This window comes from Pseudorca crassidens, chromosome 12 (assembly GCF_039906515.1).
Source record: "Pseudorca crassidens isolate mPseCra1 chromosome 12, mPseCra1.hap1, whole genome shotgun sequence".
Classification (NCBI taxonomy): Eukaryota; Metazoa; Chordata; class Mammalia; order Artiodactyla; family Delphinidae; genus Pseudorca; species Pseudorca crassidens.
In genome coordinates, this window is record NC_090307.1 from 83,707,516 (window position 1) to 83,730,858 (window position 23,343).

The 23,343-nt window shown below is 43.7% G+C and overlaps 1 long non-coding RNA gene and 1 other non-coding gene across 3 annotated transcripts; both read left to right on the forward strand.

The window, feature by feature from the left end:
* Positions 1 to 13,955: 13,955 nt before the first annotated feature.
* Positions 13,956 to 22,630, forward strand: LOC137203890 (uncharacterized). 2 transcript variants are annotated; one of them, XR_010933363.1, is made up of 3 exons: positions 13,956 to 14,087; positions 15,393 to 15,717; positions 17,950 to 22,630. It is a non-coding gene; the product is annotated as an uncharacterized lncRNA (long non-coding RNA). The 2 variants fall into 2 exon arrangements; XR_010933364.1 differs by lacking the exon at positions 17,950 to 22,630 and adding an exon at positions 16,218 to 16,445.
* Positions 20,340 to 20,412, forward strand: TRNAK-UUU (transfer RNA lysine (anticodon UUU)). Its single transcript has one exon. It is a non-coding gene; the product is annotated as a tRNA-Lys (tRNA).
* Positions 22,631 to 23,343: the final 713 nt, after the last annotated feature.

Below are 23,343 nucleotides of genomic sequence, written 5' to 3' on the forward strand. Positions count from 1 at the left end.
GCCACGTGCACAGAAAAAGGGATATAAAGTAAGACGTGCACGTGGAGCCCACTGTAACCAAGAATAAAAACTTGTTGGGACTCCCCTGGCAGTCCAGTGGTTGAGACTCCGAGCTTCCACTGCAGGGGGCGTGGGTTCCATCCCTGGTGGGGGAACTAAGATTCCACATGTCGCGTGGTGCGGCCAAAAAATTAAAAACAAACAAAAAAACTTGAGAAGTCAGTGGAAATCTAAGAAAAGTTAGGTACTGGCTCTCCCAGTCCCTCAAGGTCAGGGGCCTGTAGGCACTGGGAGTGAAAGATACCTGACAGCAGGCAAATGAATGTCAATTACAAAAGAGCACTGGGCTGGGGAAGGAAGGGAAAGGGCTTAGTGCATTAGACCCAGATTTAGGCTAATGATACTCTCAGAGGTTACTTTGTAGACGTCAGACAGTAGGGACTTTTTTTTTTTGGCCAAGCCGCGTGGCATACAGGATCTTAGTTCCCTGACCAGGGATCGAACCCGTGCCCTCTGCAGTGCAAGCTCAGAGTCCCAACCACTGGACTGCCAGGGAATTGCCCAGGGATGTTTTAACTTGTGATTCGCCCTGTTCTAGCTACATGATTCCATGTTATCACAGGTCTTCAAAATACCACCTTTCACAAATTGTGGGGAAACAAATTCGGAGAACTGCAGCCACCTGGTAAGGAAAGCATGCTCTTAGACAAACTACTTAACCAATGTCCCTAGTTCCTCACTGGTCAAATGCGGATAACAGAATCTACCTCATGTAGATTTCCTGAATGCGAAGTGCAGAGCACAACGCCTGGTACAGCTGTTGAGAGACACACATTTGTCTTAGGTTCACCTTAAGATCCAGCCCTTTTAAAACAAAACATTTGGTTTAATCTCATAACAACAAACACATCATTAACATAATTGAGGATACAGAGGCTCCATATCCCCCTCTCCCTTTTAAAGAAACATGCTCGACATATAAAAAAAAGTACAATAATAATATAATATATACCCACCATCCAGTGTAAGAAATACATGATTTGTACCATGGGAGTTCTTTGTGAGCTCCTTGAACTCACTCTCCACCTTGCTTTCCCAGAGATAACCTCCACCCTGAACTTGAAGTTTGTCATTCTCATGCATATTTTTATATTTTGACTACAGATATATAGATCCAAAAACAATTTACATAAACCTCACCAATTCTGTGCATGTCTTGCATCTTGCTTTTTTTACTTACCACTAATGAGTTTTTTTTTTTTTTAGGTTTATCCACAAAGATATATGTAGCTCTGGTTACTTCATTTTTCTTGCTATGTAGTTACTTATATTTTTTAAATGAACAAGTAAAACCACACAGAAAAAGCTGAAATCCTCATTGTTTCCCTTTCCCCTACAGTCCATCTTATAAGTAGTTTACAATGTTAGGCTTCCCAGGTAAAATCAAAGATGAGGATTTCACTTTCTCTCTCTTCCCAAAACACTTAGCTCTGTTTGTTTTTTCCTCTGCTTCCAAAATTGATGAGACTGCTTCCAAAATTTGGACTGCTTCCAAAATTGATTTAAAGCTGCCAAATTTCACACTGCAGGTGCCTGTAAACAAACTGTCTGGTTTGCACTGTAGAGAATTCATCTTCGTGTAAGTCAGGTCCCACCCCCAATTTCAGACTGAGAAGGCTGCTCCTACCTGGAAGAAAGCTGAAGCCAGCATTGCCATGGGGTCTGGCACTGCAGGGGACTTGGCTGATGACATTTCTCGATTGTCAGGCTTTTTTTTTTTTTTTTTTTTTGTGGTACGCGGGCCTCTCACTGTTGTGGCCTCTCCCGCTGCGGAGCACAGGCTCCGGACGCGCAGGCTCAGCGGCCATGGCTCACAGGCCCAGCCGCTCCGCGGCATGTGAGATCTTCCTGGACCGGGGCACGAACCCGTGTCCCCTGCATCGGCAGGCGGACTCTCAATCACTGCGCCACCAGGGAAGCCCTGTCAGGCTTTTGATAGAGCCTTAGTATTAAGAGAGAATCAAGTAAAACCTGCAGGTCAGCAGGAATTTTTCACTCACCCCCACCCCCATCCCCCATTGGGAATATTTCAGTTATCGTAAAGGCAGAATGGTGTGAATGCCCAGACATCTGCTTATAAACTTTCCTTTTGGTCTTTCCTCTGAGCTACCCCAATAATTCTTATGCTTTAGTTTGCTTGAGAAATACTGTATGGGAGAGTTGTTTACACTGAATCATATATATTGCACTTTGTTAGCAATTGAAGAGACTTTCGGAGGTGGTTTTGACTATAGTTCATTTTCACCTTGCTCATCATACACAATGTAATTCCTTTGTGTAAGTTTTCAATAAATGCTAGTTATTACTATTGTTATTGAAGTATATAACAAAATTTGCAAAAATATTAGAAGAAAAAACTCAATTTGTGGTATCATGGAAAATGACCAGTGCGTATGAAGATGTTTTGGGTCTTCCAGATACTGTGTTCTAGGGTGGGCCAGGTGGTCTGATGAGATGTGACAGGGGAGCCTGCCATGCCACATGTGTGGGGTCTGCTACACAGCAGAAAGGCTTTCACCCCAAGTTTCGTTACTGAGCTAACCTTTGGCATGTGTATTGGATTGTACAGTGCCCTCCCTCTTCTTTTTTGTTTTGTTAATTGTGGTAAAAAGCATGGTAAAATGGTTTACCATCATAACTATTTTCAAGTGCACAGTCCAGTAGTATTAACTAGGTGCACATTGTCGTACAACAGATCTCTAAAACATTTTCATCCTGCAAGACTGAAATTCTATACTCATTGAACAACACTGCCCCTCTTTCCCTTCCCCCACAGCCCCTGGCCACTACCATTCTGCTTTCTGTTTCTAAGAGTTTGACTACTTTATATACCTCATATAAGTGGAATCATGCAGTACTTGTCTTTTTATGACTCGCATATCTCACTTAGCATAATGTCCTCAAGGTTCACATACATTGTAGCAGGTATGAGAATTTCCTTATGTTTTTTAAAATACATTTATTTATTTATTTATTTTTGGCTGCGTTGGGTCTTTGTTGTTGCGTGCAGGCTTCTCATTGCAGTGGCTTCTCTTGCTGTGGAGCACGGGCTCTAGGTGCGTGGGCTCAGTAGTTGCGGCGCACAGGCTTAGTTGCTCTGCGGCATGTGGGATCTCCCTGGACCGGGGCTCAAACCCGTGTCCCCTGCATTGGCAGGAAGATTCTTAACCACTGGACCACCAGGGAAGTCCCCAGAATTTCCTTATGTTTTTTAAAGGCTGAAAAACATTCCATTGTATGGATAGACCACATTTTCTTGACCTGTTCATCTGTTGATGGACATGTAGGTTTCCTCCACCTCCTGGCTATTGTGAATAATGTTGCAATGAACATGGGTGTGCCAATCTCTTCGAGATCCCATTTTCAATTCTTTTGGACATATCCCCAGAAGTAGGATTGCTGGATCATATGGTAGTTCTATTTTTAATTTTTTTAGGAGCCTCTATCCTGTTTTCCATAGAGGCTGCCCCATTTTACATTCGTATCAACAGTAGTGGTCCACCTCCTTTTGATCCTTGCCATATTGCCCTGCTTTGCCCCACCAGTTTAGTGAGCCCACCTTCCACCTGTTCTCTCTATCCTGCTAATTCAACTCGCTACACTAGGTGCTCGGGGTTCTGGCCGCTCCACCCTATTCAGCCCCCTTGGTTAAGCCTCCAAGAGTGATTCCAGATGGAGCAGGGCTCAGGCAGAGGCCCCAAGTTCCTGGTCGCCAAACAATCTCACATTCCCTATTGGTTACTTTTTACATTCTAGATCTGGAAAGCATTGCCACTTGTTTCTTATTTTCCTCCTCTTTCTTCTAGGAAGGGAGATGTAACTGTCAGAAGGAGTTTGTTGGCCTGATTCTGTCATTTTTCTGCTCTTGAGGCCACTGAAGTGGGTGAAACTGGCTCTCAGAAGCCCAGGTGCACAGAATCTAAACCTTTAGTAGAAACTTCCTTTCTGTTCTCCTGCTCCTCAGGGTCACCTGTAGCTCTAGGGGTTTGATAGCACTGAGCTCTTAAAGGGAAAAGCTCAGAGTCATGCACAATTCAATCCCCAAGTCACAGAAGGAGGGAGTCCTTGCTCAGATCTTTCCCTTAAGCTCCATATCGGACCAAAAAGTTAGAGTTTCTTTTTTTTGTACAACCACCCCATCAATGGGCAAGCTGGCTCACTGCTAATCCTGAGCTTGGGAATCCTGAATCATCTTCTAACCAGGGTAGGTCTAGCACAAGTAACTTCCCACCTATGCTTGATTCATTTGGCTTCAGCTGTAGATTTGACCTGCTGGGGTTCAGAGGTCCACCTTAGACTTGTGAGGAAGGGTGGCAGGTATGGAAGGAGAAACAAAGACCTTCAAACATTATTCTTACCCTCTGGAAACATATCCTCCAGTTTCAGTGATGGATAGAGTTGGAAAGAGAGGAGAGAGAAAAGGTTCAAAACAGTCTTCTTCCTTAGCCCAGAATTCTTGGACTGAGTACTTATTGATGCTGTCTGCTGGAAACGTGGGTAGGCTGGAACCTGTACCAATTAACTAACCTATCTCGATTTAGCCTTAGAAAAATGAGGTTTCATCTCTAAAGGGGGTTCATGATAAACCTAATTTCCCTCTCTGAATCTTAAGTTTCCATTAAAGAGACACCAGTTAGAGAATCTGGGAATAGGTAAAGATAATGGGAATCTGATTCCATGGGGAGGTAGTAATAAATTTACTCATGTATGTCAGTCTCATGCCTTGAAAAATCATGTTGACCCAATTCTCTCTTTCCATTTTCATTATGATTGGTAGCTGTGATGGTCAGTTTTATGTGTCACCTTGGCTAGATTACACTCTCAAGTTATTCAATCAAACATCAATTGTTGCTATGAAAGTATTTTGTAGATGTGATTAACATTCATAATCAGTTGACTTTACTGGAGACATCACATGTCCTAATTTCAAATTATATTACAAAGCTATAACAATCAAAACAGTATGGTATTGGCATAAAAACAGACACATAGATCAGTGGAACAGCATAGAGAGCCCAGACATAAACCCATGCATAAATGGTCAATTAATTTACAATAAAGTAGTGAAGAATATACGATAGGGAAAGGGTAGTTTGTTCAATAAATGGTATTGGGAAAACTGAACAGCCACATGCAAAAGAATGAAACTGGACCCCTATCTTACACCATACACAAAAATCAACTCAAAATGGATTAAATAATTAAATTTAAGAACTGAAACTGTAAAACTCCTAGAAGAAACTATAGGAGGTTATCTCCTTGACATTTTGGTCTTGGCAATGATTTTTTGGACTTGACACCAAAAGCAAAAGCAAAAATAGACAAGTGGGACTACATCAAACTAAAAAGCTTCTGCACAGAAAAGCAAACCATCAACAAAATGAAAAGGCAAGCTACAGAATGGGAGAAAATATCTGTAAGTCATATATCTGATAAGGGGTAATGTTCAAAATAAATAAAGAACTTACACAACGCAATAGCAAAAAACCAAACAACCCAATTTAAAAATGAACAGGGCTTCCCTGGTGGCGCAGTGGTTGGGAGTCCGCCTGCCGATGCAGGGGACGCGGGTTCGTACCCCGGTCCGGGAGGATCCCACGTGCCGCGAGCGGCTGGGCTTGTGGGCCATGGCCGCTGGGCCTGCGCGTCTGGAGACTGTGCTCCGCAGCGGGAGAGGCCACAGCAGTGGGAGGCCCGTGTACCGCAAAAAAAAAAATAAAAATAAAAATAAAAATCAACAGAGGAAGTGAATAAACATTTTCCAAGGAAGGCATACAAATGGCCAACACAATATATGAAAAGGCACTCAAAATCACTCACATCAGGGAAATGTAAATCAAAACCACAATGAGATTTAACCTCACAACGGTTAGAATGGCTGTCATCAAAATGACAAGAGATAACGAGCGTTGGTGAGGATATGGAGAAAAGGGGACCCTGGTGCAGTGTAGGTGGGAGTGTAAATTGGTGCAGCCACTATGGAAAACAGTATGAAGGCTCCTCAAAAAATTCAAAATAGAATTACTGTATGATCCAGCAACTCCATTTCTGGGTATATATCCAAGGGAAATGAAAACAGGATATAGACTCTTGCACTCCCATGTTCATTGCAGCATTATTCGCAACAGCCAAGATAAAGAAACAACCTAAGTGTCTGTCAATGGATGAATGAATAAAGAAGATGTGGCGCGCACACGCATGCCCGCCCCCCCCCCCCCACACACACACTGGAATAGTATCCAGCCACAAGAAAGAAGGAAATCCTGCAATTTTCAACAATATGGATGGACCTTCAGGGCATTATGCTAAATGAAATAAACCAGGTAGGGAAAGACAAATACTGTGTGATATCACTTATATGTGGAATCTAAAAAAAAAGAAAGTCAAACTCAAAGAAACAGGGAGTAGAAAAATGGTTGCCAGGGTCTGGGGATGAGGGGGTGTGAGAGGTTGGTAAAAGAGTATAAACTTTCAGTTATAATATGAGTAAAGTGGGAGGATCTAATGTATGACATGGTAACTATAGATGATAACTATTACGTAACTGAAATTTGGAAAGGGAGTAAAACAAATATTCTCTCACACACCATATATATATAGATAGATAGATAGATAGATAGATAGATATTGTGTGTCTGTGTGTGTGTGCGTGAGATGGATGTATTAATTAACTACATGGGAAGGAATCCTTTCACAATGCATATAGTAATCAAATCATCATGATGTACACTTTAAATACCTAACAATTTGTCAATTATACCTCAATAAAGCTGAAAAAAAATCAGCTGACTTTAAGTAAATGAATTTATTCTAGATAATTTGGGTAGGCTTGATCTAATCAGTTGAAAGACCTTAAGAGCAAGGCTGAGGCTACCTTGAAGAAGAAATTCTGCCCATGGAGAGCAGCTCCACTTCCTGTGTGACAGTTTCCTTCCAATCTGCCCTTCCTGATAGCCTGCCCTATGGATTTCAGATTTTCCTGGACAGCCCCCGCCATCACAGAAGCCAACTGCTCGCAATAAATCTCTTACTATATATCATCTACTGGTTGTTTCTCTGGTGGAACCCTGATGGATACAGTACTCTGCACATGTGTTCTGGAGCAGCTAGAATGATCTCGCAATTCCCAAATGTGCCAACTGCATTTCTACCTCTATGTTTTAGCTTGTTCCTTACCCCCTGCTGGAATGTCCTCTTCCACGAGGCCACTTTTCAAGTCTTACATCTTGCCTTTAAGGTCCAGCTTGAAGATCTGCCTCTTCGAAGCCTTCCTGGCTGCGTGGGATCTGGCGGTACTCCCTCCTCTGAATTCATACAGCATTGTGGGTGACCACTTGTTTGGCTTGCAGTCCAACTTTATATTGTTATGACCCCATAAGGGTCAGAAGCATGACCTCTACACCTTTGTTTCCCAAATCCTAACTTCTACTCTACTCAAAGATGATGCTTCTGAAACTCTACCAGCACAAGCAGAGTGCTGTTTTTGGCTTTCTGATGCCTTTCATAATTACTGTCCCTTCATAAGTGCCAACATTTTCACGGTGTGGAACATCCCCACCCATGTACTGGGGCTCAGATAGGCTAGTTTAACAGAAGGGAGCCTTCTGTAACACGACTCCAAGTAGGGAATAGAGTCAAAGACACGATTTTGATGTAAAAACACAAAGGAGTTACATCAAGAGGCTGAGGAAAGGTCTTATTGGTCTTACTGTCCAGTCCTCAGGCCAAATTTCTGCTTTTTTCCACTTCCCCTGCCTGGAGTGATTCAAAGTCCCCTCTGGCTCCATGCAGGGAACACCTGACAGAACTGAATGTCCAACAACCTGAGTGGAAGATCTAAGTGGAGGTGAGGATGGGGGACGCGGGGGCTAAAAGCTGGAGCTTGGCAGAGGAGAGAGAGTCCATAGAAGAGAGATTCCTAAGTTCTCTGATGGCAGCAAGAGGACAACCCAATGTGGAGCCTGGCAGGAAGCGTTTGGTGGTCCAGGAACAGCAGGTAGGACGGGGTGAGTGCGGTGCAGGATTGAACCCAAAGTGAACACACCTGTCGGACAGCATTTCAGGCTGGAGCTGAATCGAGGAACTCTTGTGCAAACTCCTCCAGGACTCTGAGGGTGCACGTGACTAACCCGCTGGCACCTGCCTCTCTCAGGGCTGCTGCACCTTCTGTGCTTCTCATGCTCCAGGCAGAAGAGAGGGTTACACAACCCATCGGAAATGACAGTGCATTCCTCCCTAACTCGAGGGATCAAAGGGCTCCTCAAAGACGGGAGGAGGGTGGGGTCCCTGTCACAAAGCTCGGTAGGGGGAACTCAGGCAGCCTCGGCCAAGGGGCTGTGAATGCCAGTTTCTTATTCCTGGCCCCATCCCCGTCTCACCTCCCCTGAGAACAAAAGGAACGGAAGTTTCTTGGGAAGAGAAAGCAGCGCTCTAGCTCAGTTACTTCCTGAATAAAACTATACTGTCTCTAGAATGGTCTGAGAAATCTTGAAATCTGACCTTTGCTCTGAGGTGGGGTAATTCTGAGGGAGCTACACAGTGTGGCTGAGGGTGAGAAGAGGGGGCAGGGGGCAAAATGGGGACCCAACTCTTCATTAAGACCCAAGTCCTCCTGGGTATGTTGAATATGAAAAAATTTCTCCTTGCTGATGCACTCCTAAATTATCTGGGTCCAGACTGAAACTCAAAATCAACAGAGATAGTGAGTGAAAGCAAGAGAGAAGTAAGTGCCAGCAGGAAGGACAAGCTGCTCTCTGTGATGCTTACTCATGGGTCTACAACTGACTAATGAGTGCGTGAGAGAAGAGTTCAACCTCACTAGTAATCAAGGAAACGCAAATCAAATCAAAGAGATACAATTTCCACCTACCAAACTGAATTTTTTTTAAAGAGGGACTTATCTTACGCATGCTGGTGGGAGTGCATACTGGCTTTCTGGAAAGTCACTTGGTAATAAGTAACAAGACTTGAAAATGATGACTCAGTAATTCTTCTAGGAAATGACTAAAGAAATAACAAGAGATGTGAACAAAGATGGTTTTATGCAGAGATGATCATTGCTTCATTATAACAACAAAAAAATAATTGAAATGTCCAACAAAAGAGAATAGTTAATCATGATAAATCCACATTGGAGAATATGATGCAGTTATTGAATATGGTCATTGGTATAGGCAATTTGGTCCAAAAATGTGTGTGAAATCCCATGGGCATTTTAAGTCTTTACTAGTGGGGCAAGTTCTTTACCTCTCCAAGGCCTCACTCTATTTACCTGTAAAATGAGTTTATCAGTATCTACCCAGGAGAGCTGCTGTGAGAATTAAATGTGATCATGTGATCAGGGTTTCTGGCTGATTACGAGACTCAATCAATGTGGGCAATGATTATTTCATAATGGACATGCATAATTTTTTAATAAGGAAAAATCCTAATTCACGCTATTTTAAAATAATATTTCAGAAGAGTTTTTGATGAAATGGAACACAAAAATAACATATTAAATATAAAAGCAGAATACAAATAATGTGTGTGCATATAATCCCATTTTTCAAATGCACACACATATACACAAATATATGCATGCATTTCAAAAACACGTAAAGGAGTTACCTCACAACATTACCAGCAGTTAAGTTGTGGATTATGGGTGATTTTTGTTTTCTCCTTTACAAGTACTGTGTTTTCAAAAATCTCTACAATAAGCACGTTATCATTTTTAAAAAGTAAAAAATTTCCAGAGATTCCAAATCTGATGTGGGGAGAACACAGAAGGGAAAACTGTGACCTCCATCTGTGAGTGGCCCCTCCGCGGGTGTCGTGCTCCACAGAAAGCCGAGTCACCCCTGTGAGGCCAGGGTGTCCTGTGAAATATGTAGACCAGGGTCAGACCAGCTTGTGAGGCATGATGGCCTCGGCAGACCTTTCCGGGGAGTGGGCACTCTGCCACCTGGGCCTGTATCATAATGAGATAATGTTTGTGAAAGCACTTTGCCAAAGAGAAAACTCTATCCAGATAGGCGATTCTGGGGCTTATTCTAGAGAAAGGAGGCTCTCAGAGCACATTCCATTAAGGAATTTCACACTCTGCCTCTTCCTCCAGACTCCTCTGTTCCTCCCTCCCCTGAACAGAAACATATTTAGTAACCCTATCTAAATCCTCTTCTTTCCCTTAATTTGATTAAGAAGCTAGGGGAACAAGGGATGAAGTGGAGGGTGAGGAGAGGGGGAGACTGAGTTGTGGGGAAAGATTAGAGGAGCTCAATGGATATCTCGGCCAAGTGATGCCTGAGTGTGGACAGGACAAGGGCCTCCAGGTACTTAGTACAGAAGCACAGAGCACAGAGGGAGGGACACAGTTGATCACGGAGCAGCCTCTCTGGCTGAACGAGAACCAAATAGGGGAGGGTCATGCTTTAAGGATTAACCAGGGAAATGCGGGCCATTTCCTAAAGGAGGCGCTAGCATCTTTCTGCGTCTCTTCTGGATCCTTGGAGCTTTAGGGTCTTCAGATACTTAAGAAGTTCCAAGGGGCTAATGTGTTGAACTCCTGCTATATGTGAGGTACTTTCACATATATTAATTTACTCTAATTAAGTAAATTATCACCCATGAAACTGATGCTCAGAGAGAATAGTTTTTGCCCGTAAGCATACAGTATCAGTGGGGTGGGGAAACTGGGGTTCAAACCCAGCTCTCCCTGCTTTTACCACTCTTCCTGGCAAACATTATCCTCAGGAGGAAGATAGTAACAGCCAGCATTTATTTAGCCCTATGTGCCTTACAAATAAGTGGTTTCATGTAATCCTCCTAATATCTCTACAAGGTAGATATATACTATTAACAAACCCATTTTACAGATGAGCAACCTGATGCTTAGAGCAAGCAACTGAGCTAAAGTTACAGAGCTGGTAAATGGTGAAAGAGCAGGGCCTTAGAGAGCCTGGGAAAGTTAAAGGAACATTGGGTATGAGGCATTTCGAGTGACAGGGGAGCTCCTGTTTCATGTGTCTCTTCTAATAGCTGGTTGCACCTCAAGGACAGGGACCTTACCTTGTTTATCCTTTTCCCAGCCCTGAACACAATGCCTGGAACACAGGGAACGTTTGCTGCAAGAACTAGTGGTACTTGTTAAGTTTGGCCAAGTGAGAGTCTCCAGTGTGGTGAGGATTAAGTGAGACATATTTGTCTAGGGATTTCCAAGTCTAAAATGTCACAGTGCTGGGCTTCAGAAAAGGATCCATTGGCAGTGGGAATCCCTGCAGGAGGCTTTAAAGGTGACCAGGACCTTGACAATGGGCAGGCCCAGGGAGAGGGTTCCAGCTCCCTTGCAGAATTTGATTCAGACCAAAATGACAATGAGGGGGGCTCAGGCACATAGTCCCCACTGGTTCCTTCCACAGGGACGTCTCAAGGACATCTCCAAACCTTGGGAGATAAAACACAGTATGGGAGATGAAGGTGAAGGTGGGAAGAGTGCCATCTGGGCAGCTCAGAAAGACAGGAGAGAGAGGGAAGTGGGGAGCTTAGTGCTTTAATTAACAGGGACCTAAGACTCTTCTAGAAATAGGTTTGAAAGGATAAAGGGCAGAAAGTTGGTCTCTTCTGGAGAGGACTAATAGTCTCCACGAAGGGACCTCAGGCTTCAGTGAGAGTCTCTCATTGATAGATAAATACATCATTGCTTTATGGTCCACTACAGCTATAGATGAAGCATTCCTGCTTCTCTTCCTTCTATAACCTGTGAGGAAGGCTACCAAAGGGCAGAGAACAGAAACAGCCACCGAGTTCCTGGGCCAAGTCCAGGGCTTCCTGGCCTGTATTCAGAGCCTCAGCTTTTCTCCCCCTCTTGCAATAGTTCTTGGTGTCTTTATGTGAGCTGCTTATTAACCAGAGGATATCAGGGCACTGGGAGGGGAGAGCTGGTGCTGGTTGCCAGTGAGTGTAATTCAGAAGCACAGAATGGGGCAAAGCTGATGTGTGTGGTCTGGGTGACAGAGGATGGAACCAGACTCTGGTCACCACGCCGGAGCATCAGCTTGGAGGGTCCTGTGACCTGTGGGGGCAGCCGGGAGAGCCAGGGGTTCACTACCAACAGTGCCTATCCATAGAAGAGTTCCACTTGCCAGGATGAAGGATAATGAATGGCTCTGAAGCAGCTGGATCTACGCTACCCTCCCACAGCAACAAGTGGAGGGAGTTCTTTCAATGCTGTAGGAACTCCTCTACCACCCCCTTTTCCAAAGACACTACTTTTCAATTAAATATGAAAATCCTGGGCATCCTCTCCCGTCTCTTCTGGTAAGCTGCAGCTGACGGTCCTAGTCTACATAAGTACTTCTGATGGGCTTCATCAGCCAGCTGACCTCTTGGGGTCAAACCAAGGAAGCAGAGCCTGCCCTGGGCCCTGAGATGGTTCTTGATACTACAGCACAGAACGGCTTCCTGCTGTGTCTAAGAAATACGGCTTAGCCAGGATTCAGCTGGGCTGCAGTGTTAAATGTCTTAGGTTTCAAGTTGGTACCAGCTGCACTGAAGGGAAATGGTTGGGGAAATTCTCCCATTTGGCTTCTTTCCACATGGAGGATGGCTAAAGGAAGAGAGAGCTTAGAGCTGCTGTGCTGGTGCTGATGCCTTAAAAATAATGATATAAACACAGCCACAGAGGTTGGCCTGTGGAGTCCCTGATGGGGACCAGAGAAGAAATGTTGTCCTGACTTACCCTTCAACCCATGCTCTGCAAACAGAAGTGACCCAGCCCTCATCTATCACCTCTGAAGCTAAACAACTTCCCCAGATGGCCCCATGGAGCATAAATCAAGAGGGCCCTAGCTTCCAAGAAACCTGTACACAATTGCAGCCCTCAGAAATACTTGTTCTCAGATTCTTTCTTCCTCTATGTTCAGAATACGGTGCTAGCAAGTCATAATCCCAGATGAATATAGCAGATCATCTTAAGCATGTCACTCAGTTTCTCTGAGCCTGGATCCTCACCTTTAAATGGGGATCATGTCACGTCTGCCTCATGGGTCTGAGGTGGAAATTAAATGAGATAATTCAAGGAGAGTGCTTAGTTCAGTGCCTTGATGAATGTTAGCTTCTATATCACCATTATTTCATTAGCTGAAGCCCATTCTTAGGTACAAAGACAGAAAACGAACAAACAAATAACAGCGATTCTAATTGTAATCCCAAACACGAAGGGCTGTGGGCTACAGCCTCAATGATTTCATAACACACAAAGCTTCTGTCTCCTGCTTACTCTCATGCCAAATCTGTGCCAGATCTGGTTATACGTGGTAACCTCAGTGGCCTCCAAGTTGTTTAAATTCTCACAGAGAATCCCAATGGATACTCAGACCTGCTGAAGCCGAGACAAATTCAAACATGCTGGGCTGGCAGTGAAATGTAGGATAAGAAATCATCACAAAGAAAGTCTGTTCACATTCTAAAAGTGCCTGAAGAACCATGGTTTGTACAGAGAGCCCTCCTCTCAGATGGGCAGCTCACAGATTCTTTCCTCTCGTACTTATTCCACAATACCACATCACACCCCTAACAAACATGTTTTGCTCCCAACTGAACAGGTAAAGACATGACGGCATTTCTGTTTTAAAGCTATTGAATGCCAAAGCCTTTGCTTCTGCTCACGTGTCCTAACCTTCCCTGCCTGGGAATTGGATCTGGGGTAATGGGTGACCCAGCAGGCACAAAGATGACAGATTCCTGCATCATGTAGCAACGCCGGGACAACCTGAGGCATCTGGCCTGGCTGGCAGGCGGGCAGGCTGGGAGGGGCAGCTGTAAGTACACCGACCTTTGTCCCCGTTTGCTCTTGGAGAGGGCGGGCCCTGCCAATGCTGCTCTCTTCTTTCTCTCCGTGTCTGCCTGGGACTCCTGCTAATCAAAATGTTCTCCAGGACCTGAGAAAGCCTGACCCTGGTGGGTGGCAAGCAGAGACCTCTTCTGGCAGCCAAAGGGCGCTCTGAACCTCTGTCCAGACATGGCAGGCACGGGGCTCCTAGGCACATGTATGTTCCTGTTCCCGAAAGAAATCTCTTCCCTTCTGGCTTTTTTCCAACTAGAAGGCTTATCATTAACTAGCCATCTACTCCTTTAGAAAACTGTCGACTCTGGGCACTCCTTCTACTAACGGATAACCACTAACGGATCCAAGGGAATATATTAAAGGACAGTGCCCCTGAATTTGAGCTCAGCAGGGCTGCTTTTCTCTTTGCAGGGCTCGTCCTTTGGGGAGGGAAACGCTCCTGTGTCTGCCTTCCTCACTGCCAGTTAAGTGGTTGTTCTGAGGAAACTGCGTGTCCTTTCTTCCAGCAAGGTTCTCCAGACCTCTGGCTCCCCAGGCTGGACACAAGGAGGGGGATGGATGCACATGTCTAGTGGGGAGGTAGGGGTACTCTCTGGCTCTTTCATGGTAAATCCTCCTGCTTTTTTCCCTTTCTTTCTTAGTTTCCCTGAATGATGCTGCTGGGGCTTAAGGCAGGTTGAGCCAGAAAACCAATTTTTCTTGAGAAAAGGCTGAGAGTTTTCTCTTTTAAGTAAGAAGTTAGGCCCTGGTTGCCTATTCCCTTCACCTTATGGAGGGCACTACGCCTGCCAGTTCCCTTCCATCTGGCAGGGGAGGCCACAGTCAGAGAGAAGCATCCTTCTCTTTCACAAATAAACAAATCCAATCCATGTGCTAGAGGACTTAGGGTATATTAATAGACAGATATTTTGTTTTCCTATTCTGGTGCTTATCCCCTTCCACTAGTATGAAAGATAAGAGAACACAAAATGTTCTCCACCAGCCACCCTTCTCCCCTCCCCCAGGGAGAAGCAAGCCAGGGGGCATAAGCTATTCTGTTTAAAGCCATCGCTGATGTACGAACTCTGAGAAAACAGACTTAAAGGTTTATATTCGGTCTCTCTTGGCTACGGTTGCTGTTCAGCAAAGAAACTATATTGTTTAAACCCTCCAGGCAAACGGGTTGCAAGGCAACCTGCAAACAATAGAAAATACCCCAAACTAAAAATACAGGCTTTAAAGGATAGGAAGCATGGTGGTGTCTTGGGGAAATAATTCCAAAATTGGGGTGAAGGAGAAAGGTGTCAGTTAGGTTGCTTTTATGTCCCATCAGCCCATCTGCCTGCTTTCACCCTTAACTGAGTTTCTTATAATCCAGGCATGTTGGATTTTTATTCCTGGACTCTTAGTTCTTTCCATGGTCATCAACACCTTTATGGGGGAAGGGGCTCAAAAAGGCTATAATATCAGGCTGCCTCCTGTCCTAAGAAAAGCTACAAAGATTCTTATCAATGTACTTCCCCACTAGCTCCCAGCCCTGACAATGACTGCAACTCCTATGCCTGAGAAGTCCTTAGAAGCCCAAGAAAGAAGAGGGCTGGGGCCCAGCTTAATCACAAGGGTCCTGTGCCAGGAAGGCAGAGGGTCAGAGTTAGAGAGGAATGTGACGATGGAAAGAAAGCTTAGAGTGATGCGCCTGGAAGACAGTCGAAGGACCACAAGCCAAGGAACGCAGGTGGCCTCCAGAAGCCGGAAAAGACAAGCAGCTGCATTCTCCCCAAGAGTCTCCAGGAGGAACATACCCTTGCCGACACCTTGATTTTGGCCTCATGAGACTTCTGACCTCCAGAAAGGTAAGAGAATACATTTGCGTTGTTTTAAGTTTGTAGTAATTTGTTACAGCAACAATAGGAGACTAATACAGCAACTGAGAACCCAAGGATCTTTTACAAGGACAAGAAACCTTCTGTTAGTTCTTGGGTCCTCCATACTCTAGTACTGCAGGCAGATGACTGGGAAACCATGGTGTTCCCTTCCTGATGTACTTTACCACACATGACCAGACCATCGGAGGGCACTGAATCAGGTGGGCTGATTCACTATTATATCTCATGGCTTCCTTTAAACAAACAATCAAATAAACACAAATCAGTAAAAAGGCTGCTCTTTTATTTTTACCCACCGACAGGGCAGACCGATCAATCTATTATCCAATAGGCAGACTTGAGTGGCTGGGACATGGTTTTCTCCCATAACTTGTGGCCCCACCCCAACCAGTGTCACTCAGAGGGATCAGACCAGAAAGGGAAACTGGAAGAAAGAAAAATAAACCACTTCTATCTCCCTACTCCAGGTAGCCGGCCAGAAACTATAAGAGAATCTCTTGGACCTGTTTGGAAGGAAACACTTAAGAGATTTCAAGGCTCTCTCTTCTTTTGTGAGCAGGTTTGCTTTTTTCCAGACTATTCTCTGATTAAATGTCTTCTAAGGGCTTGCATAGAGAGCCTAGGAAACCCTATCTCAATAAAAAAAGAGAAAAGCACAGGATTCCCCTAGTTCCTTGCCTCCTAGAAGCATAAGCACTGGAAGACCATAATTTACTCTGTCTCATGACATTTCTAGGAGATAAGAACCATGGGTCCGGTCCCCATTTTATAATTTGGAACCCTGAGTATTACAGAGAGAGCAGCAACATGGACACAGTCACCCAGCAAGTTAAAACGATTTGCCCAGGGCTTCCCTGGTGGCGCAGTGGTTAAGAGTCCGCCTGCCAATGCAGGGGACATGGGTTCGTGCCCCGGTCTGGGGAGATCCCACATGCCGCAGAGTGGCTGGGCCCGTGAGCCATGGCCACTGAGCCTGCGCGTCCGGAGCCTGTGCTCCGCAACGGGAGAGGCCACAACAGTGAGAGACCCGCGTACCGCAAAAAAAAAAAACCAAAAACAACCAAAACGATTTGCCCAAACCAGAACATAGCTCCCCCGACACCTAGACTGGCACTGTCCTCGTGTTCTCATGCTTAGTCTCAGGCCCTGGTGAACCAGGTCAGTAGGGCATAGCCTCTGGGTAGGTGGTCTCAGTGGAATGCAGAGATATGAAACCATTAAGCCTGTCATCACAAGGCAAGCTACTGATGCCCCAGGGGAAAGATTTTTCCAGACCAGAATAGAGCTCTGAATTGTTCTGTATGTCTGGTGTGTGTGTGTGCACGTGTGTGAGAATTTGGAAGGTAGTCAGGGGTGTGAAACAACGGCCAGGTCAAGGTATCTGCACTCTACCTTACCTTTTTTTTTTAAAGACGTACTTTTTTAAAGATTTATTTATTATTTATTTTTGGCGGCATTAGGTCTTAGTTGTGGAATCTTCGTTGAGGCATGTGGGATCTTTCGTCGCGGCACGCAGGCTTCTCTCCAGTTGTGGCGTGCGGGTTTTCTCTTCTCTATTTGTGGTGTGTGGGCTCCAGGGCACGTGGGCTCTGTAGTTGTGGTGCGCGGGTTCTAGAGCACGTGGGCTCTGTAGTTTGCGGCAGGCAGGCTCTCTAGTTGAGGTGTGCAAACTCAGTAGTTGTGGCATGCGGGCTTAGTTGCCCCACGTCATGCGGGATCCTAGTTCCCCAACCAGGGATGGAACCCAGGTCCCCTGCATTGGAAGGAGGATTCTTTACTACTGGACCACCAGGGAAGTCCCTACCTTACCTCAGTAAACCCATGAAGAGCTTTCATTTTTCTTTTTCTACCATCAAAACAAATCTTTTTCTAGCTTCTTTCTCATTTATCCCTCCTCCTCTCTCTCCCTCTACCATTCTTCTGAGAGCCTGAAATCTGACTTTAGGAGCAAAACTAATAGATTCCCCAAACTCACTGCAAGGGGATCGTGCTGGCTTGTACTGAATAGCGGCTTTGGCTTCAGAGCCAGAACTACCAATGCCCACAGCTCGGCATGAAATGCTGACAAGTTCTGCACATTCTCCACCACTTCTACTGCCCTTCCACGCGCAGGGGGCTTTGCAGAGCCACCTTCATTTCCTGCCACCTACATTTTGTGTCTCTCAAAGACTGAAAGGGTGCCCCTCTCTTTTCTTTCAGGTATAAAGAAAGGAGAATGGAATGACTTGGTTTAACACTACACTATTTTCAAAGTGTAGCAGACTCCTAATGGGGTTGTCATGTAAAAGTGGACGTAAAAATTAAGCTGATGTTGCCAGGTGCCTTCCCTAAGGGCCCAGAGTGGGCCCACAATATGGATCCTGTGCCACGTGAGGCAGAGGGCAGAAAATGGCAGCTGACAAAGGCAAAGTCAATGACCCTCAGCGTCTGAGTGGAGGAAGGTGACAAAACAACACCATGGGGGGCCAAAGATGTCAAGACAAGATGAAAGGAAGGACTGGTGGAACATGGCACTTGGCAAGACTGGTAGTGCTTTTTATTTACTTATTTCATTTCATTTTATTTTTTTGGCCACACCACGTGGCTTGTGGGATCCTAGATCCCCAACCAGGGATCAAACCTGAGCCCTCGACAGTGAAAGTGTGGAGTCCTATGACTGGACCACCAGGGAATTCCCTGGCTAGTGATTTTTAAAATCTGAGCTTAGGGCTTCCCTGGTGGTGCAGTGGTTAAGAATTCGCCTGCCAATGCAGGCAACACGGGTTCGAGCCCTGGTCCAGGAAGAACCCACATGCCGCGGAGCAACTAAGCCCGTGCGCCACAGCTACTGAGCCTGCACTCTAGAGCCTGCGAACCACAACTACTGAGCCAGCGTGGTGCAACTACTGAAGCCCCACGTCTAGAGCCCGTGCTCCGCAACAGGAGAAGCCACCGCAATGAAAAGCCCGTGCGCCGCAATGAAGAGTAGCCCCCACTTGCCACAACTGGAGGAAGCCCATGTGCAGCAACAAAGACCCAACACAGCCAAAAATAAATAAAATAAAATAAAATAAAAAAGAATCCGCCTGCCAAGGAAGGGGACATGGGTTCAAGCCCTGGTCTGGGAAGATCCCACGTGCCACACAGCAACTAAGCCCGCGAACCACAACTACTGAGCCTGTGCTCTGCAACAAGAGAAGCCACCACAATGAGAAGCCTGCGCACCGCAAAGAAGAGTAGCCCCCTCTTGCTGCAACTAGAGAAAGCCCGCGCACAACAACAAAGACCCAACACAGCCAAAAAAAAAATAAGATAAATTAAAAAAAAATCTGAGCTTAAATTAACAGACGCAGTTTTGAGTTTGACTAACCCTCAACCTTGTATTAGTCCTAAACTAAAAATAATCGATGCCCCCAAATCTCCTTGCCTTATGCTAGAAATACGCACACACAGGGATGATAGGTAAAAAGAAGTGGGACAGGATGACTGGGACCCAGGGCTAAGGATCAGATGGGAACCAGAACCTCTTTATAAGGTTAACCCTGAGAAGTCCAAAAGTAAACTGTCACAATTATGATCAACTGATTTGCAATAAGGGTGCTAAGACAATTCAATGCGGAAACAATAGTCTTTCAACAAATGGTGCTTGGACAAATGGATATCCACATGCAAAATAATGAAGTTGAAAAGGAGAAAATATTTGTAAGTCATATGTCTGAGAAGGGACTTGTATTTAGAATAAAGAACTCCTACAACTCAACAATAAAAAGACAAATAACCCAATTAAAAAATGGACGAAGGATCTGAATAGACATTTTGTCAAAAAAGATACAAATGGCCAATAAATATATGAAAATTAGCCATCAGGGTAATGCTTACAAAACCACAATGAAATACTATTTCATACTTACTAAGTTGGCTATAATAAAGAAGATGGATGATAACAATATCCTTTTTTCCAGTATCCTTGGTGAGGATGTGTAGAAATTAGAACCTTCATACTTTGCTGGTAGGAATGTAAAATGGTACAGTGAAAAAGTTTTTGAAAAACTTCTGCAGTTCCACAAAAAGTTAAACATAGACTTACCATATAACTCAGCAATTCTACTCCAAGGTAAATGCCCAAGAGAGCTGAAAACATGTCTATACAAAAACTTGTATATGAATGTTCATAATACTGTTATTTGTAATAACCAAAAAGTGGAAATAACCTAAGTGTTTGTCAACTTATGACTGGATAAACAAAATGTGGTATAGCCATATGATGGAGTATTATTCAGTCATAAAAAGTTAAAGAAGTAGAAAGGAAATTCTGACAAATGCTATGACATGAACGACAAGGTTATTGAGCATATTATGCTAAGTGGAACAAACCAGTCAAGAAAGGACACTGTATGATTCAACTTATATGAAGTTCCTGAGGAGTCAAATTCATAGAGACAAAATACAATGGTGGTTGCAGAGGGTGGGAGAAGGAAAATGGGGAATTCCTGTTTTATGGGAATAGAGTTCAGTTTTATAAGATGAAGAGAATTCTGGAGATTGGCTGTAGAACCAATGTAGACATATTTAAAATATTGAAATGTACATTTAAAGATGGTTAAGGGAATTCCCTGGTGGTCCAGTGGTTAGGACTTGGTGCTTTTGCTGCCATGGGCCCAGGTTCAGTTCCTGGTTGGGGAACTAAGAGCCTGAAAGCTGTGTGGTGCGGCACACCCCCTCCCCCCACCAAAAAAAAAAAAAAGGTTAAGATGGTAAATTTTATGTTATGTGTATTTTCCCACAATAAAAAAAAAGTAATGAAGTCTAATGATACATACTATGACATGGATGGCCTTGAAAACGTTATGCTAAGGGAAAGAAGCCAGACACAAAAGACCACATATTGTATGGTTCCATTTACATGAAGTTCCAGAATAGGCAAATCTATAGAGCTAGAAGTAGATTAGTAGTTTTCTCAGGCTGGGGGGGTCTGGGGAAAATGGGCAGTGACTGCTAATAGGTACATGGTTTCTTTTCAGGGTGGTGAGATGTTCCTAAAGTGAATGTAGTAATGGTTGCACAACTCTGGTAATGTACTGAAAATCACTGAATTTTTGAATGGGTGAATTGTATGGTATGTAAATTATATCTCAATAAGGCTGTTAAAAAATTAAGGTAAGAAGACTGAAAATGAATGAACTGCTTCTTTTTAAAAATTATTATTGTTAGGTTCTGTGATCTAACAATATCTAACAATATCTAGTTGATGACTGCTTTCCCTTAATGAACTGTAGGAACATAAGGCTGTGCTATGACAGAACAGGGGAGGAGTGCTATTCACAAACAGGAATACAGCTAACTCAATTGAAGAAGTGAGAAAAAATGTCTGCAGGCTTGAAAGAAAAAAAATAACCCAGCAGCAGATATTTTTAGAAGATACTTCAAAAAAAGTTGTAATAGGTCAAATACATTTCTAGAAAAACAAAGCAACTAAAAACCTTCAATACAAGGGGCTTGCAAAAGGTCTTTAAGGTTTTTCTCAAACTAAGTCCTGCATTGTTTAATCACTTTATAACCGCTTTTGATCTCTTGACAAGATAATTTGGAAGTCCAAATGTGCATTTCAACTTGCTTCTCATCATTCTGTACTTGATCATGCTCTGGGACGTTAACATAGACAATACCTGCAAAGATGTTTAAGAGTAGAATAGACTGTACCATAAAAATGACATTAAAAAGGACAATGGTCTGCCTGAAACAGGAAGGAAATCCTGTCACATGGTACAGCATGGAAGAACCTTGAGGATATTATGCTAAGTGAAGCAAGCCAGTCATAAAAAGATAAATACTATATGATTCCACTTATATGAGGATCCTAGAGTAGTCAAATTCAGAGACAGAAAGTAGAATGGTGGTTGCCAGGGGCTGGGGAAGGGGGATGGGGAGTTAGTGTTTAATGGGTATAGAGTTTCAGTTTGTTCTGGAGATCTATTGTGCAATAATGTGAATATTCTGAACCATACACTTAAAGATGGTTACGATGGTAAATTTTAGGTTATGTATTTTTCACCATAATTTAAAAAGTTTAAAAAGGACAGTGCTGAGTTACAAGCCTTAATAAAAATTTCATTTTTATTGTATTAAGGTATGACTGACATGGAAAGAATTTTCAAATTTGATAAAGAAACTTGCTGGCTTGTGTTTATCTTTACTTTTTACTCCTGCTGGAGTATAATGAAAACAGATCACTTGGTTTAATTTTGTGATTATTTTTACTTCCTGGTTCCTGCCTGATTATGCAATGCTTTTGGTTACAAATAGAAAAAAAGGAAAGTTTATGTGCTAGTCTATTATTTTTGCCTCTATTATGGCATTACATTAAAGAGGACTGGACTGAGAAATATTTCTACTTATATAAGTTTTTATACAGATTTATTTCTAAACAAATTGAAATTCTGGGGCCTTGGCCACTAAGTAAGGCATCTTCCCTAAGGTCTATGAGCTGATGCTACTTTATACTTCCAAGTGTATTATTTTAACTGGTTTTACAATACACTAGCTTCCTCTTTCAACAAACCTAAAAGGTCACAGAATCTATCTTGAGTAATACACAAAATATTTCATAGATTTTTTGATTTCATCACATTAACTCTAAAATGTAACCACTGCTTGGAACTGTGACAATTTGATACAAGATAAGCCAAAAAGGACAGATGTTCATTACAATCATGTACAATGGGTCACTCTGAGAACAGCTACTAGCTATTCCATACTTATACTATGTGCGTTCCTGAGATACCGTCTCTGCTTTTAGACAATAATCATACATATGCATTTTTCCATACATATGCATTTCTGTGTGTTAAAGGCATGACAACATTCATTTTCTTGTTTTTAAAAAATAAATTTATTTATTTTATTTATTTTGACTGCGTTGGGTCTTCGTGGCTGCGCTTGGGCTTTCTCTAGTTCTGGTGAGCGGGGGCTACTCAACGCTGCAGTGCGTGCGCTTCTCATTGCGGTGGCTTCTCCCGTTGCAGAGCACGGGCTCTAGGCGTGCGGGCCTCAGCAGTTGTGGTGCACGGGCCTAGCCCCTCAGCGGCACGTGGGATCCTCCCGGACCAGGGATCGAACCTGGGTCCCCTGCATTGGCAGGCGGACTCCCAACCACTGTGCCACCAGGGAAGTCCCAACATTCATTTTCTATAAACTTTATCCTAAGCCTGATGAGTGTTCTAGTATTAGATTTATATAACATACTTTTGAATAGTGAGAATGAAGCAGTGGGTAAGATGTCAAAGTCTCCAGGACATACTAGTGATTATTTCTAATTACAGAGCTGTATTATATTTACTTTATTCTCTATCTGGTTAATCAAGATGATACTTGGGCAGTTGCTACAGTAAGCGCTACCTGAATGGTGACTGTAAGTAGCTCGGTAAAAATAATGAGAAGACAATCACTTTGGAGAGGGCTCCCAGTCTTACCTACCACCTTCATACATAACCTTATTTGATCCTTTCAACAATTCTTTGAAGTTGTCAGACAAAGAAACTGAGGTCCAAAGCAATTAAGTGATTTACTCAAGGTCACACTCTATTACGTTCATTCATTCATTATTCATTTAACTAG